At 47.3% G+C, this 15,000-nt stretch overlaps 1 protein-coding gene across 5 annotated transcripts in view; it reads right to left on the bottom strand.

Annotated features, from left to right (window-relative positions):
• Window positions 1–15,000, bottom strand: part of foxn3 (forkhead box N3) — an 88,725-nt gene that overhangs the window by 7,737 nt on the left and 65,988 nt on the right. The window lies entirely within an intron of this gene.

Raw genomic sequence — 15,000 nt, 5'->3', positions numbered from 1 at the left:
GCAAAAGGAGTAGAAGTAAAGAATATTGCCAAAAAAATGTTTTCAGAAAGATCCTGTGTTTTGTTGTTGTGAGGACGACAGTAAGAAAGGGAAAGACAGAGAGAAAGAGAGAGAGAGAGAGAGAGAGAGAGAGGAAGAGGGAGAGGAAGAGGGAGAGAGATCTAAGAGAGGAAGAAGCAAAGCAGATCGTTTGTGCTGATTCCAGATGAAGGGTTTATTGATCATGACGTCTGTGTTTATTTGATTATTTCATGTCGGTGCTGGATTGTTAGTCTCTCAGCTGCTCAGGGAAGCGTCTTCCCAAAATGGCCTGCCTGAGGAGCAGCCCCGTCTGAGTGCCTCACAGACACACACACGCATATACTCACAAGAGAAGGGGAGGCCTGGGCAATTCAAAAGCATCATGGCCGTAGCAGCATCAATGTCTGGATCTATGGAAGTCAAGGGGAGAGGCCGAGTTGGTTAAGTTAGGGGGTGCTCTGGAACGGGGTTGGCTCACAGACTGAGGGACCAGGTGGAGGAGCGCTGAGGAGTGTTGAGGTGGGGGGGAGGGGGGCCAGGGTGGAGGGGTCTGGCATGAGCTGGTTAATTGATACAGATTTGGGGGGTCAGGTAGGACTGCCCTGCTAAAAGTGGACATCTGGCAGCTGGTTCATCTCAGATGCCAGTTAGTTTCGGCACTTTCGGGGGAAAAACCTCATTTATTTTGTTAACGAGCGCAAACCTACAGATGAAGCACATCTTCAAAAATAATTCATGGCACCTCTCTCTCTCTCTCTTTCTCTCTGTCCGGTCAGTAAACATTCCTGATCAGAAAGAAGGCTGCTCTGATTCGGAACAGATGGCCCAAAGAATGGGGGGAAATTTCCTCCGTTCGCAATTCTGTGCACTGTTTCTGCCCATTAAGCAATAGCATTGTTGCCTTGGCAACCCTCCCCCCTGTGCCATAGTAACAGTATACATCTCTGCGACAGCAAATAGAATGATTGCGACCCGAAACGGAACATCTGGGTTGCCACTATTTCCCCTGCTTTTTCTCCTCTTGCCTCTAGCAGCCAAGATAAGTCCGCCCCCCCCCCCCCCCCACCCCACCCCCGAAAGAAAAACCGTATAAGGTGAAGAGATGCCTTCGGACAAACGGGTGTCCTTCCCAGCCACCCTTTCCCCCCGCTCGAGCTGAGTGGACAATGTGAACTGATTCGGAGACGCGGCCCCCTCTCCCAATTAACGTGGATGGGCTAGCAATCTCAAAGGCTAACGAGCTTCCTCCATTGTGTCTGTTCCATGTCGAACCATCCATCCAGGCTTCACAAGCACCAACGGGCGCACAGACGGAAAGAAAGAAAGAGAGAGAGTGTTGCATTCAGCCAGCGCCAGTGCATCAGGGCGCTATTGAGTCCTCTATTGCCCGGAAGGGATATATCCCTCGTTATGGCTAAATAAGTGCACTTTAAAGCACAATAATAAAGCACGCGGTAAAAGCATTAGTTAGAGTAAAGAGCAATGCAACATTAATAGCCAAGCTTTGGAAATCCTCCACTGCAGGCAGAAAGGGACGGGAGGAAGGGGAGTCCAGGACGCAGGAGGGGGCAGCGTCGCCTTCTTGGGTGGTAGAGAGACAGTATTAGTATTAAGGGCAGTGCCACACTGTTGTATTAGACCATCACTGACGGGTGATCCCTCAACAACCCCCTCTACCCAGATGAAAGCAGTGTTGCACTCAGTCACGCACACTCACACACACACACACACGCACACGCACACGCACACGCACACGCACACGCGCACACACGCACACGAGCACACACACACGCGCACACACACACACGAGCACACACACACACAGAATCATGGGAAAGGGTACGGGTGCTGTAATCTCAGAGGGTGTGTTTGGAAGGGGGTGATGCGCTGCTGCTTCGTCTCCTCTCTGGCGTATTAATGTCCGGAGGCAGATGGCCCTCCACAGAGGATCTGCACCAAACCAATCAGCACAACTGCAGCAACAGCAGCCCGGATGCCTAAAACCCCCTGCACTCGCTCTCTAGGTCACACACACACACTAACTCACTCGCTCAAATTCACTAGAACACACATACTAACTCACTCACTCAAATTCACTCGAACACACACTAACTCACTAACTCAAATTCACTCACACACACACACTAACTCACTCACTCAAATTCAGTCGAACACACACACTAACTCACTCAAATTCACTTGCACACAACACTTGCTCACTCAAATGTACTCTACACATTCACTAAGTTACTTGCTGGCTCACTCACTAACTGACTAACTCAGTCAGACAGTAACTCAATTGGTCAGTTATTCACACTCAATTCACTCACTCAATCACACCATAATACAGTCTCTCATATTCAGTTATTCCAATTCACTCTCACTCACATACTAACTTGACCACTCACTCACTCACACTGACTAATTTACTCACTGCCTCTGTCTCTATGTGTAGCCTCTGTCTCTCTCTCTCTCTCTCTCTCTCTCTCTCTGTCTCTCTGTCTCTCTCTGTCTCTCTCTGTCTCTCTCTGTCTCTTGTTTTTCAAGCCTCTGTTCATATCTCTCTCCGTCTCTCCGCTCATCTCGCAGGCGTTCATCATTAAGCTGTCTCTCATCAGCCATCTCCAAAAAGCTCTAAGAATTCCTGCTCCGAATCTTCTGTCAGAAGCATCAGCCAACCTCTAAATACCATACTCACATCAGCTAATATCCAATTTAACCACAAATCACGTCTGCCTAATGACAACAAGACAGCCTTTTTCAGCTCCCCTAGTTTGATGAACAGTAACTTCCAGGTTTGTGAAAGGTGTCATTCTCTTGTTTGGCCACCAGGGGGGAACAGGCACAACGGGATGTGTGCACATGGGAGGGAGGCCAGTAATTCCCCTCAGCTTTAACTCATCTATACGTAATTAGGCCCCTGACATGACAAAATGTCAGCGAACATTACATGACATTCAGAAGGAGCCCACTTTTTCACCGCGCCCACTGCTTGCCATGCCATTTTGCTTTTCTTAAATCAAACAGAAAATGCTGGTGACTCAAGACGAAGAGAGAAGAGAGAAGAGAGAAAAAAACAGAAGTGTTAATAGTGCAGGAGTTCCTTTGCTTTCTGTGGTGAAGGGTCTGCGAGTAAGACGAGAGTGCTGCTCTTACAGACGTCTCTCTCACACAGGCCGGCTCTCTTGACTGAAGAGCTGAAGTGCTCCGCTCCACTCCGCGAGGGCTCTTGGCCTTTTGTGTTTCACACAATAAAGGCTCAGGGCTGGAGGGCCTGTCATTTGTACATTCGGGCCCATGATACGCCTGGCTGCTTCTGCAGAGGCCCGCGTCTCTTCCTTAACAAAAGACAAGCAGCGCACCCCCTAACCCCCCCCCCCCCCCCCCCAACCCCCCCCCCCCCCCCCCCCCCCCCCCCCGTTTGGAGAGAATGGGCCAGAGACTCCGCCTCAGACCCGTGGTCCTCTCTCCCTCTCTCTCTGCTGCTGAAGAGCTCTTTGCGGGGTCAGACACGCTTCACTCCATCAGGAGGGGTCAGGGGTCGCTGTCAGGGCATGTGGACGGGCCCTGTTTGGTCAGAGGCTCAGCCCGGTCAGGCAGCCTTTAGCCTTGGGAGCAACTCCTTGGCTCTGAACCAGTCGTGTGCGTGTGTGTGTGTGTGTGTGTGTATGTGTGTGTGGTTTGTGTTTATGTGTGGGGTTCATGCTTCAGTGTGTGAGTGTGTTTGTGTGTGTGTGTGTTTTTGCATGTGTGTGTGTATGTGTTCAATGTGTGTGCGTGTGTGTGTTCAATGTGTGTGTGTGTGTGTGCGCATGTGTGTTTTCAGTGTGTGTGTGTGTGTGTGTGCGTGTGTGCTTTTTTATACTTGGTTTGCTTTTGACTGTTGGATTTACAACTTTTAGACATTTTAATTCCACTTTTTCAGAGAAGTATAGTAAGTTATATTTATATAGACAATGCCTTCACATTTCATAGACACACTGTGTAAGAAATCCAAATTGTATCCCCTATGCAAACAGTCAACAACAATACTATAACACTTTTCCCCCAGTGAGATTGCTGGTTGAATAATCAGTTGTACTGACTTTCTGCAGCATCCAATCAGTGACTTTTGCTAATAGGAGAGGGAAAAGACTGCGTACTGTTAGGCAAACACGCTTTGAATAGAGCTTTAAAACTAGGGCAGGCAGTCAGGCTGTTGCTGGGTAACCGTGTGTGTTTACTCGCAATGTGATGGATACACATGGGCCATGCAGGGCTGTTTAGACGAAAGCAAAATGAAAGTGAAAGCAACAACATCTTGGATGAGCAGAGGCAACACAAATCATGACCGGCGAGATGAAAACCATCGTATAATCCCAAACTGAAAAATAAATGATTGCTCTCCACATTTTCTGTAAGCCCAGTTTGGAGGCTGAAGCTACTTTTAATGATCCCATTTGGGAAGCCGCTGGCTGGGAGAGTCAGCGTGTGGCGTGTGTCGTCTCGTTGCCGGGGGAGCCTTGGGTGACTGGGCTTCCCACGACACCATAAATATCACATCGCCCTGACGAAAGGGGGGCTGCTGGGTAGGCATTGGGAGAATCCAGATGAGCTCTGGCTCAACGCAGCGATAAAGACAGAGAGTTATCACCCGCATCACCAGTGCTGCATGGGTGACACGAGCACACACACACACACACACGTACATGTACACACACACACACACACACACACATGTACATGTACACACACACACACACACACACACACACACACACACACACAGACACACGTACACGCACAAAAATACACACACACACACACACATGTGCATGCAAACACACACACACACACACACACACACATACACCTACACAACTACACGCACACACAGACACACAGACACACAGACACACACACACATATATACACATAGAAACATGTATACACACACACACACACACATGTACACACACACACACACAAACAAACACACACACACACACACACACGTCCACGCACACACATACACGCACACACACATGTACATGCACACACACACGCACACGCACACACACACACATACACACGGACACACACACACATACACACACACACACACACCCACACGTGCAAGCAGACACACACACACACACACACACACACACACACACACACACACACACACACACACACACACACATACACACACACACACACATACACATTTTTCCTTTCAGCTCCAACTAACAGCATTTTAATCACAGGCCAAAGCTCTGTCTGTGCCCATTAAGTAATCCTATGAGAATCCATCGCCATCATCACCATCTATGACGGTACATTTCCATGAGAGGTAAGACAGTAATCCTTCATCATGGTGGCTCCATGGAAACATTCTCGCTCTGCAGCTGCACTCAGACTCCAGCACAAGTGAGGCAACAGAGGACACAAAATGGAGACAGGCACACGAAATGTCCACATGACAGATCCCCAGTTGTCTGCACACTTTGGCACCTGCTGCTCTGCAAATAAAGCCCATGCATTTAGCGTAATGTCCTTCCCACAGGAGCTATCAGCGCTGGATTGGATCTGAGGGAATTGGTTTGGGTACAAATATGTGTGTGTGATGAATGACAACATTAGATGGAATTAAACGCGGCGCGGCCAACTGATGCCGCCGCAGCCTGCCGGCTGAGAGGCGAGAAATTTAGTGCCCACAGACGCTCTCGCTCGAAACATTTCTCACACACAATGGCGATGAAACTGCTCGCCTCTGATGATGGATTGCGGGTGTGCGTCACGTTGCGACGGGATCGTCTGTCGGAGACATGCTTTGCAGATTAACAAACTTTCCCCAGCCCCTCTCTCTTTCCCTCCCCAGCCTCCTTTCAGTCTTCTACAAAAGACATCAGTTTCTCGGTCAGGCCTCAATGTGAGGAGAAAAGCCGGAGAAAAGCTCTCTTGTCTTGACAGAACCAAATGCAGATTTTTCCGAGCAAAGATCACTTGGTTCCATTGGGATAGCGTTACCAGTATAGAAGCTCCAGGCTCAAGGCAACTTTTTAGAACACTGAATCGTGCTTCAGAACACTGCACACACACACACACACACACACACACACACACACACACACACACACACACACACACACACACACAGAGGAATCTTGGAATGTTCGAGTCTCCGTGGAACAGGACGGGGAAGAGAAGAGCAGAGCAGAGGAGAGGAAAGCAGAGCTGGCTTAGCCTGGCGAATGCACGGAGACACAGTGAACAACACACAGAGACCAAGTGACATGTGACCTCCTTACAGGAGAGACCTTGCGTGTGCGACCCCCCCACCCCCCTCAATGCTATTTACAGGGTTGCCATGGCGACCACGACACCGAGCACATTCTACATCCCGCCAGGGAGAGAGAGGGGGGAGGAGGGAGGGGGGCCTGAGACAGCAGAGCCTTTACTGAGTGCCAACAGCTTCCTCTGTCCCCCCCACACACACCTCCCTTCTCCTTTCACAGGGTGTCTGTGTGCAAGGGTAATTAAAAGGCAAACGGTGCAGGTATCACTGTTATGAAACCCTCTTTCCTGTTCTGCCTCGCAATGTGAAACAGCTGCAGAAAGGACAACACATTTATCATTCTTTCATTTTTTTTAGATCGCAGTCAACATTCTCCACCTCCGGTTCCTCTGTTTCTCCATACTCTCCTGTGCACCCCCTCCATATACACACACACACGCACACACACACACACACACAAACACACGTACGCACGTACGCACAAACACACACACACACACACACACACGCACAAACACACACACACACACTGTGTAGTTGTTGGCATGAGTTAAAGTACTCACAGCTAGTTTCTAGTAGAAGTTTTAAAGCACCTGAAGAGAGCTTACCTTTGATTTCAGACACACATGCAAATGTGCTTCTCTGATGATAAATGGTGTTTGAGGGTATCTGTTATTCATAGAGCTGGAATCTGGCTTTCATCAGAACAGCCCGCATTTGATGAGTGTTTAGTGCACATTGAGCGGAGCAGAAAAAGAAAAGAAAGCACCGCAACACTTTCTGTCGAACACACATCATCAGTGGCCCACGTTTAAGTCCATTAAAAGGCAGAGGCAGGAGCATCACAGGTAGTCATGCAAATAAACACTTAGGTGTGTTAGTCATGGGAGTTAAACGATATCCACTCTCAGAGGAAATGAATCACTCTGAGGATTAGCCTGCACATAAAACAAGGGAGCTGTTGATAACTGAAGATAACACTGAGCTTTTCCTCACAATCTAGTGATGAGATCGAACATGCTGACTCAACAGCCAACATGTCAATTAATTATCATTATTGTAATAACTAGGGGTGTAAAGATTAACCGATACGTATCGATATCCGTTTTTAGCGTGTAAGATACGACTACATCGATGCGTGAAGTCTCGTATCGGTATTAAAATGACATGAATCGGTCTTTGCCCGATTTAAAAGTTATGAATCGGTTCACAAGCGTTTGTCTCTCCGTTTTTTTGCTACGCAAAACACAAAACACTCACTGACCTGTTGCATTTGATCTCGGTCAGAACAATGACAGCCTGTCATTGGCCAAAGCCCGCATAGCATAAACCAATCAGGCTGTATTCTCACAAATAACGCCAAGACCAGAGAATGACAGATTACAACTAGCTACGCTAGTCATTTCAATAGACATGTATACTATGTCTATGATTTCAATGGCCAATGCTATGCTAGCTACCCTATCCATTTCAATGGCCTATGCTATGCTAGCTACTTTAGCCAAGGAAGATAAATCATTGTTGATTGCGTGTTTCTAAAGACATCCTCGGATTTAAATAATTATAATAATAATAATAAATAGGAGAATATTTGTATCATTAACAATTATGTTTAACATTTATAGTCATGATTCCGAGACCAAGCCATCATGATGTCCTAACATAAATAAAAGCACTTTATTGTAACGTGCCGGCATAGTCGCCCCATAATGCCGTGCGGCGGGCGCATACTTTTCTCGATGTTCCCTAACAATGTTCCTTAGCCTACTGTTCTAATTGCATGTCGTTGTTCTGTGTTGGGACAGAGTTGTGTGACTGTAGCACAGTCTGTTCGTGATAACTTGTACCAGGGCATAAAGCCCGTGCCATTTCGACATTGAGTTGTTTTTAGTGTTTAATAAAAAGCCATAACAAATATTCTGCACTTCCGTGATTTGTTACAATATGAACACTGCAAATGGCAGTGAATAAATAAATAAGCACAATATGAACACTGCAAATGGCAGTGAATAAATAATTAAGCACTAAACTCAATCACGTGGATATAGACATAGTGGAATAGAATGGACACATCTACATTCTGCAACAACCTCCACCTCTTCCCTGGTGAAATTAGGTCTGGGTTTACTGGTGCTTGCTTTGAAATGATTTTGATCAGTCTCTGAAGTTGCTTTCGCGTTGCCTGTGGAGTGTGCACATGTTTCAATAGCATGCTCTTATAAGGAGCTGGCGGGGCGTTTCTGTATGCAAGTTCAGGTGCATGAGAAAGCGCTTTCAATTAAGAACACATTTCCAGGCGTTCATAAATCCAGCGATCTTTTCTGAGGTTGGTAAGAAGATATTTACTAAGACACTTAAGAAAATGTTCGAGAATGAGGTCCATTGTTTCCTCACAACTCAGTGTTTTCAATTATTGAACTGCATCACATCGCATCGCATCGTATGGCATCGTACTGAATCGTTTTTATCAACATGCATCTTTTCTTGTATTGTATCGTGCCCATGTATCGAGATACGAATCGGATCGTCTTTGTCATGAGAGATTTACACCCCTAGTAATAACGTGAAGATAGTATAGTGATAAAATTTTATGGATTTGTTATTAGTAGAGAGTGAAAATAAAAAGATATAGTTAGACTAACAGGCAGGGCAACGGCACCATCTGACGACCCAGTTAAGAAGCCAGGTAAAGCTGCGGTCCAGGCACATTTCAGAGAGGGAAAAAAGCTGCGAAAGGTCAATTGGCATTTTTATAATGATGTGGATGGGGATTGAGTTGTTTGCGAACAACAACACTGTTTAACTGTGTAGTTAATCACATGAAATGCTTTCCCAAAATACACTCGGCGAGCAAGCGAAGCCAAGCTGCTGAATCCACTGCTCTGTGGCCATTCTAGTGGAGCCAAAGATAGATATATAGAGAGAAGGGAACAAAGAGAGAGAGAGAGAGAGAGAGAGAGAGAGAGAGAGAGAGAGAGAGAGAGAGACAGGGCGATAGAAAGAGGGAATAAAAGAGAGAGGAAGAGGGAGAGAGATAGGCAGAGAAAAGAGGGAGACAGTGGGAGATAGTCTGTCTATGAAAGTACATCAGACACACAATTCCATGATTGTAGGCTACATGTCACAGACAGGATACAGGAACAGACAAACATTTCACATCTACAATGACGCATAAAAATACATGCTAACATGCCATATCTCTACCATGTACATCTGAAAAATAAATATCTCATATCTAAACAAACTGCCAGAATCCTCATACGATTCTCTCACCAGCCTGTCATGAGAGACCAGGAGAGGCTTTGGTCTTTGCTGTGTGACTGTGAGGAGTGTGTGCGATGTGTGTGATGCTCGTTCAGTCCAGCTGCGGAGTCGGGTCACGTGACCCTGTTGGTATGCAGATGCCGCTCTCGTTCAGAAGGGAGGGCTGTGATTTCCCTCAGGTGCCCCTAAAGTTGCTGCTCACTCGCATTCAGCACACTACACTGAACTGGACTAGCCTAGCCGCCAGTACCACAGCACAAACACAAAACAATTAGCTGGGCTAGCCGAGGCCCTCAGTGCAACACTTCAAACTTAAAGCACTAAGCTGGGCTAGCCTAGCCCTCAGTACAACAGCACAAATTACAAAACAATGAGCAGAGCTATTCTACAGTACAGACTCAAAACAATGACTGGTGGGAGGCTAGCCCTAAAAATAACAATACAAACCCAAAATAGCGAGCTGAGCTAGCAGGCTGTCTTCACTGGCGCAGTCACTTTCTGTAAATAATACGGAATTGGTCTAGCCCACCAGTACAAGCACAAACACAGTAGCAGACTAACCAACAGTAGTCTCAGAAAGATGGGCTAATCTCATCATACGCTGCATAGCGATAGGGATAAAGTCTGTGTCAGTTCAGGGCGGTTAGAAATGGATGGGTTTGGGTTTGGGGTCTGTTTGTTTTTAGTTGGGGCACGCACCACCTGCTGAAACAATACAGCTATGTTACATGCTGTTCATCAACGTTACAGTAGGCCAACGATCGATTTTTAGTCTCGACCACTTCGCCACTACACAAACACACACACACACACACACACACACACACAGACACACTCACATGTGCACGTATGCATATACACATCAACACACACACACACACACACACACACACACAGACACACACACACACACACACACACACACACTGCGACCCCTACTCCACCGTTTACCACATCCCTAGTAAACAGACTAAATACTGATTATAATTCAGCCACTGAGGTGAGTGTGTGTGTGTGTGTGTGTGTGTGTGCGTGTGTGCTGATGTGATATGTTAAGTTTCGCGGTGGTGCGACGCAAGGGGGAGTTGTGTTGTTTTCGCTCCTAGCTGAGAGTTGATGCACGCCAGCGAAGCGTGCAAAAACCAGCAGCTCACGAACAGCAGTGTCCACGCCGTTATTTAAATAGTTGCTCTTTGAGGAGGAAAGAAAGAGAGAGTGACAGGGAGAGGGAGAGAAAGAGAGAGAGAGGGAGAGAGGAAGAGAGGAAGGAGGGGGCTGCTTTCTGAGTACATCAAAGACATAGAAACAACCACAGCCAAAAGGGTAAACGTGTCTGAACAGCAATCCAATGTCTCCACATCACGCACAGACCAATATGCGGAAAAACAGCAGTGGATGCTTGGAATGTAACAGCCGTCCATAGAGTTAGCCTAGCCGAGCTTCTCTCTGAGCTGTAAGCCACATGGATGTCTGAGTTATATGACAGACCCATGACCAAACTATGAGCCATGCTGTGCCTGCATTATACACTAAACTTGTGGTATGCTGGTGTCTGAATTGTCCAAGCCAAGTTTCCAAGTTATAAGGTATGTTTGTGTCTACTCTATGAACTAAGCTTAATAATTATAAGTTAGAAGGTATGTCTGCGTCTACTCTATAAACTTAGATTAGTAATTACAGTATAAATTGTGCTTGGGTCTATCACATTATATGCTACTGTCTGACTATATTCTATGTTAGACTTATAGGTGTTATATTATAAGGCATGTCTATGTCTATGTTGAGAACCATTCAAACGTTATACACCATACTTGTGAGTGGCTTTGAAGCTTTGGTCCACACTGTAAGCCACTCCAGTGTCTGCGGCAAAAGCTCTACTTGTGTCCAAGTTATTTCAGGGACATCTAATAACCTCCTCATGCGTGGATAAAACTTAAAGCACCAGTAGTGTCTTTTCCCTCTCCCTCTCTCTCTTTTTCTGTCCTTCTTTCTCTCCCTCTCTCTCTTTGTCTGACAGACAGACTGCCCACTCTTCTACCTGGATCATTTAAGATGCCTTAAAGAGTGGCCTGCACACACACACACACACACACACACACACACACACACACACACACACACACATACACAAAGCAGTTGTCAAAACCTCTTTCCACAGCCCGCTCCCCCCAAACAAAAGTGCCTTAAAGAGCACAAAATGTCCCCACTCTTCTGCTTTTGAGGTGTATGAATAATTGAAGTTGTCTGTGGAGAGAAGAAGCCTTCATTGTTGGTCTCGCCCCCCTCCATGCCCCCCGTCTACCCCCCTCCTCTGAAGGCATCTCGATGCCGTTTCCTTCCTCGCCGCTCCGGCCGGGGCTTGCCGTCTCCATGACGACGGCTCACATTTCACATACTTTGGAGCCGTGGATGGCGCATCAGCCTGGGCTAAAACAGGAAATACCGCTCCGCGAGCTTAACGCCGTCTCTCTTGAGCGGAGCTCAACGCACTGAACACACACACCAGCAGACCGCTCGAGTGTTTACAACCAGTAATACAAACCAGACATGCATGAACTACACACACGTCTTCTCTCTTCCTCTCTTTCGCTCTCCCTTCTCTCTCTCCTTCCCTCTTAAGCACTGTCTCTCTCTCTTCCTTCTTTTAGTTCTCCCTCCCTTTATCACTCTCCTTCTCTCCTTTTCTCCTCTACCCCCTCTTTCTCTTCGCTCTCCCTCTCTCTCCCTTGCCTCTCTCTCTTTTTCTCCTCCTTTTCTACGTCTCTGTATATATGTTTTTCACAGCTGTGAATTCTTTGACCACCATCACACTTCAGCTCCCCCTACTCGACCCTTTTGGCCCGTATTAAAGAAGGATATTATAATGCACCGCATCGGCCTCCTCGCACTATTTATAGAGGCGACTGGGGAAGTGAGAGAGAGGGAAGAGGAGAGGACAGGAGAGAGTGGGAGAAGAGAGGAAAGAGAGCGAGAGGAGAGGGAGAGGAGAGGAGAAGAGAGGAGAGAGAAGAGGACCAAGGGAAAGGGAATAGGCACCTGGTCTCAGAGAGAAAATTCAAGCAATCCCAGAGAGAGGTGCGGAATAAAAGGATTCACAGAGAGAGAGAGAGAGAAAGGGTGGGAGAGAGAGACAGAGAGAAGGAGAGAAAGGGAGAGAAAAGGAGAGAAAGGGAGAGAGCCCAAGGGTTAGAGGGACCTGAGGCAGACCTGAGTCACTGGTCTTCTGTAAGGGGGAACGACAGAGTGTGAAATCGCAGTGTTCTGGCCCAAACAGGCCTGAGCAGGGAGAGAGGCACTGGCACCCGCCACACTCTGGAAACTCTGAGCCGGGCCAACAGAGAAAGGAGCGTGAGAGGAGACATGTTGAATCATTTCGAGTTGGAAAAACTGACATGTCTCACACACACAGGTACACACACACACACACACACACACACACACACACACACACACACACACACACACACACACACACACACACACACACACACACACACAGAGCATCTGTTTCTTGGCATTTTGAAGAAAAGGAACCATTAAACTGGGTCAAGGAGGTGTATTTCATCCCCTGCTTGAGGTAAAGCTCAGCTCCGCTCAGAGAGGTAACTGCCAGTTAAGTCAGGCGTCCAGGCCTAAGAGGCTGCTGGGAAAAAAAACAAAAAAACATCAGCCACGAAGACAGCTACACAACGATGGAGCCCAATGAACACCACACTCTGCACGCAGCAATTAGCGGCAGCCACGCCACTTGGCAGTTTCAATTTGCACTGCAAGACACACCACCCACACACAGCATATCTCCAATAAGAGAAGAGAAACACCAGCGAGGGCCAGCCGGAGAACAGTCTGCTCTCTGTGCCTAGTGGGAGGTTCGAGCTACATTCTTTCCTTTTTTTTTCTGTCTTCCTCTGTCTCATCTTTTCCTGCATTCCTTCTCTCTCTCTTTCTCTCTCTCATTCACTTCTCTCTTCTTTTAGCCCCTAAAATACACACACCGCTCTGCTCTCTCTCTTACTCCCTCTCTTTCTCTCTGTCTCTATCTCTCTCTCTCTCTCACTCTAGCAGTCTAAGACCTGATTCACACACACAGCCAGTGAGGGGCTCCGAGAAATGGGGGCTCAGGGCAGAAGTGAGCCCATCAGCTGTGACACACACACACACCAGTGTAGCTCAAGGCCACAACCTATTTAAATGTGTGTGTGTGTGTGTGTGTGTGAGGGTGTGTGTGTATGTGTGTGTGTGTGTGTGTGTGTGTGTGTGTGCGTGCGTGCGTAGAGGATAGTGGGGTCAATCGCTATCAGGTCAGAAAATGTTGGATTCCTTTCCCCCTTTACCACTCTGCCTTGTCCATACATCCTTTTCAATTGCCTCAGTGCACAGTTAAAATGACAATCACACACTCCTCGGGGCTGATTGTCTAGATGAGGTGCTGGAGATGAGGAGGTGTATCTGCAGGGGGTGAGAGGGGCAGAGTGCCCCCCCCCCAAGTCACATTCTCATATGGGGGGTTGGGAAAGAGAGGAAAATGTGGCAGCATGACTTCTTAGTCACTGGGCTGACTCATTCTGGCACATCAAAGTAGATAAAGGCAGAAAGAGAAGGGGTGGCAGTGGAGGAGGAGGAGAGAGATAGAGAGAGGGAGAGACAGAGAGAGAGAGACAGAGAGAGGGAGAGAGACAGAGATATAGAGAGAGGAAAAGAGACAGAGAGAGGGAGAGACAGAGAGAGAGAGAAAGACAGAGAGAGAGGGAAAGAGAAAGAGAGAGAGGGGGGAGAGGTTGAGAGACAAGAGGAGAGGTGAAACAAGCGAGACTAAAATGCTTTGGAAAATTATGTTTCACCCGCCCACAACCAAGCTGGGTGATGTCACCCAAGGAGGCATCCACTTCCTGAAGGTTAGTGTGAGACTCTCCTCACACACACACACACACACACACACACACACGCTGAGTGAGGTGGAGACCTTTTTTGCGGCGTGACAGCAAACATACACACACACACACACACACACACATCCTTTTGCACACATATACACACACCACACCACAAAAACATAATCAGTCCTTATCACCTCCAGCATGTTAAATGTTAACAGGTGAAAGGTGAGTGTTGCACTGAAGACTCAAGCACAGGCAAAGACCTGACCCCTGACCCCTCCCCTCTGCCCTCTGCCACTGCTGGCCCTGCCTACTTGTTCATTTAGTCCTAATCCCCTTCATCAGGAGTGTCAGAAGCCCAAATGCACCAGTGTGGCACACACTAATACATACCGATATACTCTGATAATAAAACCATTAGGAATGAAAATAAATACTAAGGAATAATAACAATAACATATATAACAATAAGAAACTCCACTACACCAATATGACAAGTACCACCTCAGTGCATTCCTCTGATAACAAAACTACAGTCTTCTTGACAATGGCACTGAT

This window comes from Clupea harengus, chromosome 14 (genome assembly GCF_900700415.2).
Source record: "Clupea harengus chromosome 14, Ch_v2.0.2, whole genome shotgun sequence".
NCBI classification, from domain to species: Eukaryota; Metazoa; Chordata; class Actinopteri; order Clupeiformes; family Clupeidae; genus Clupea; species Clupea harengus.
Note: the sequence above shows the minus strand (reverse complement) of the source record. Positions and strands in the feature narration are given on the sequence as shown.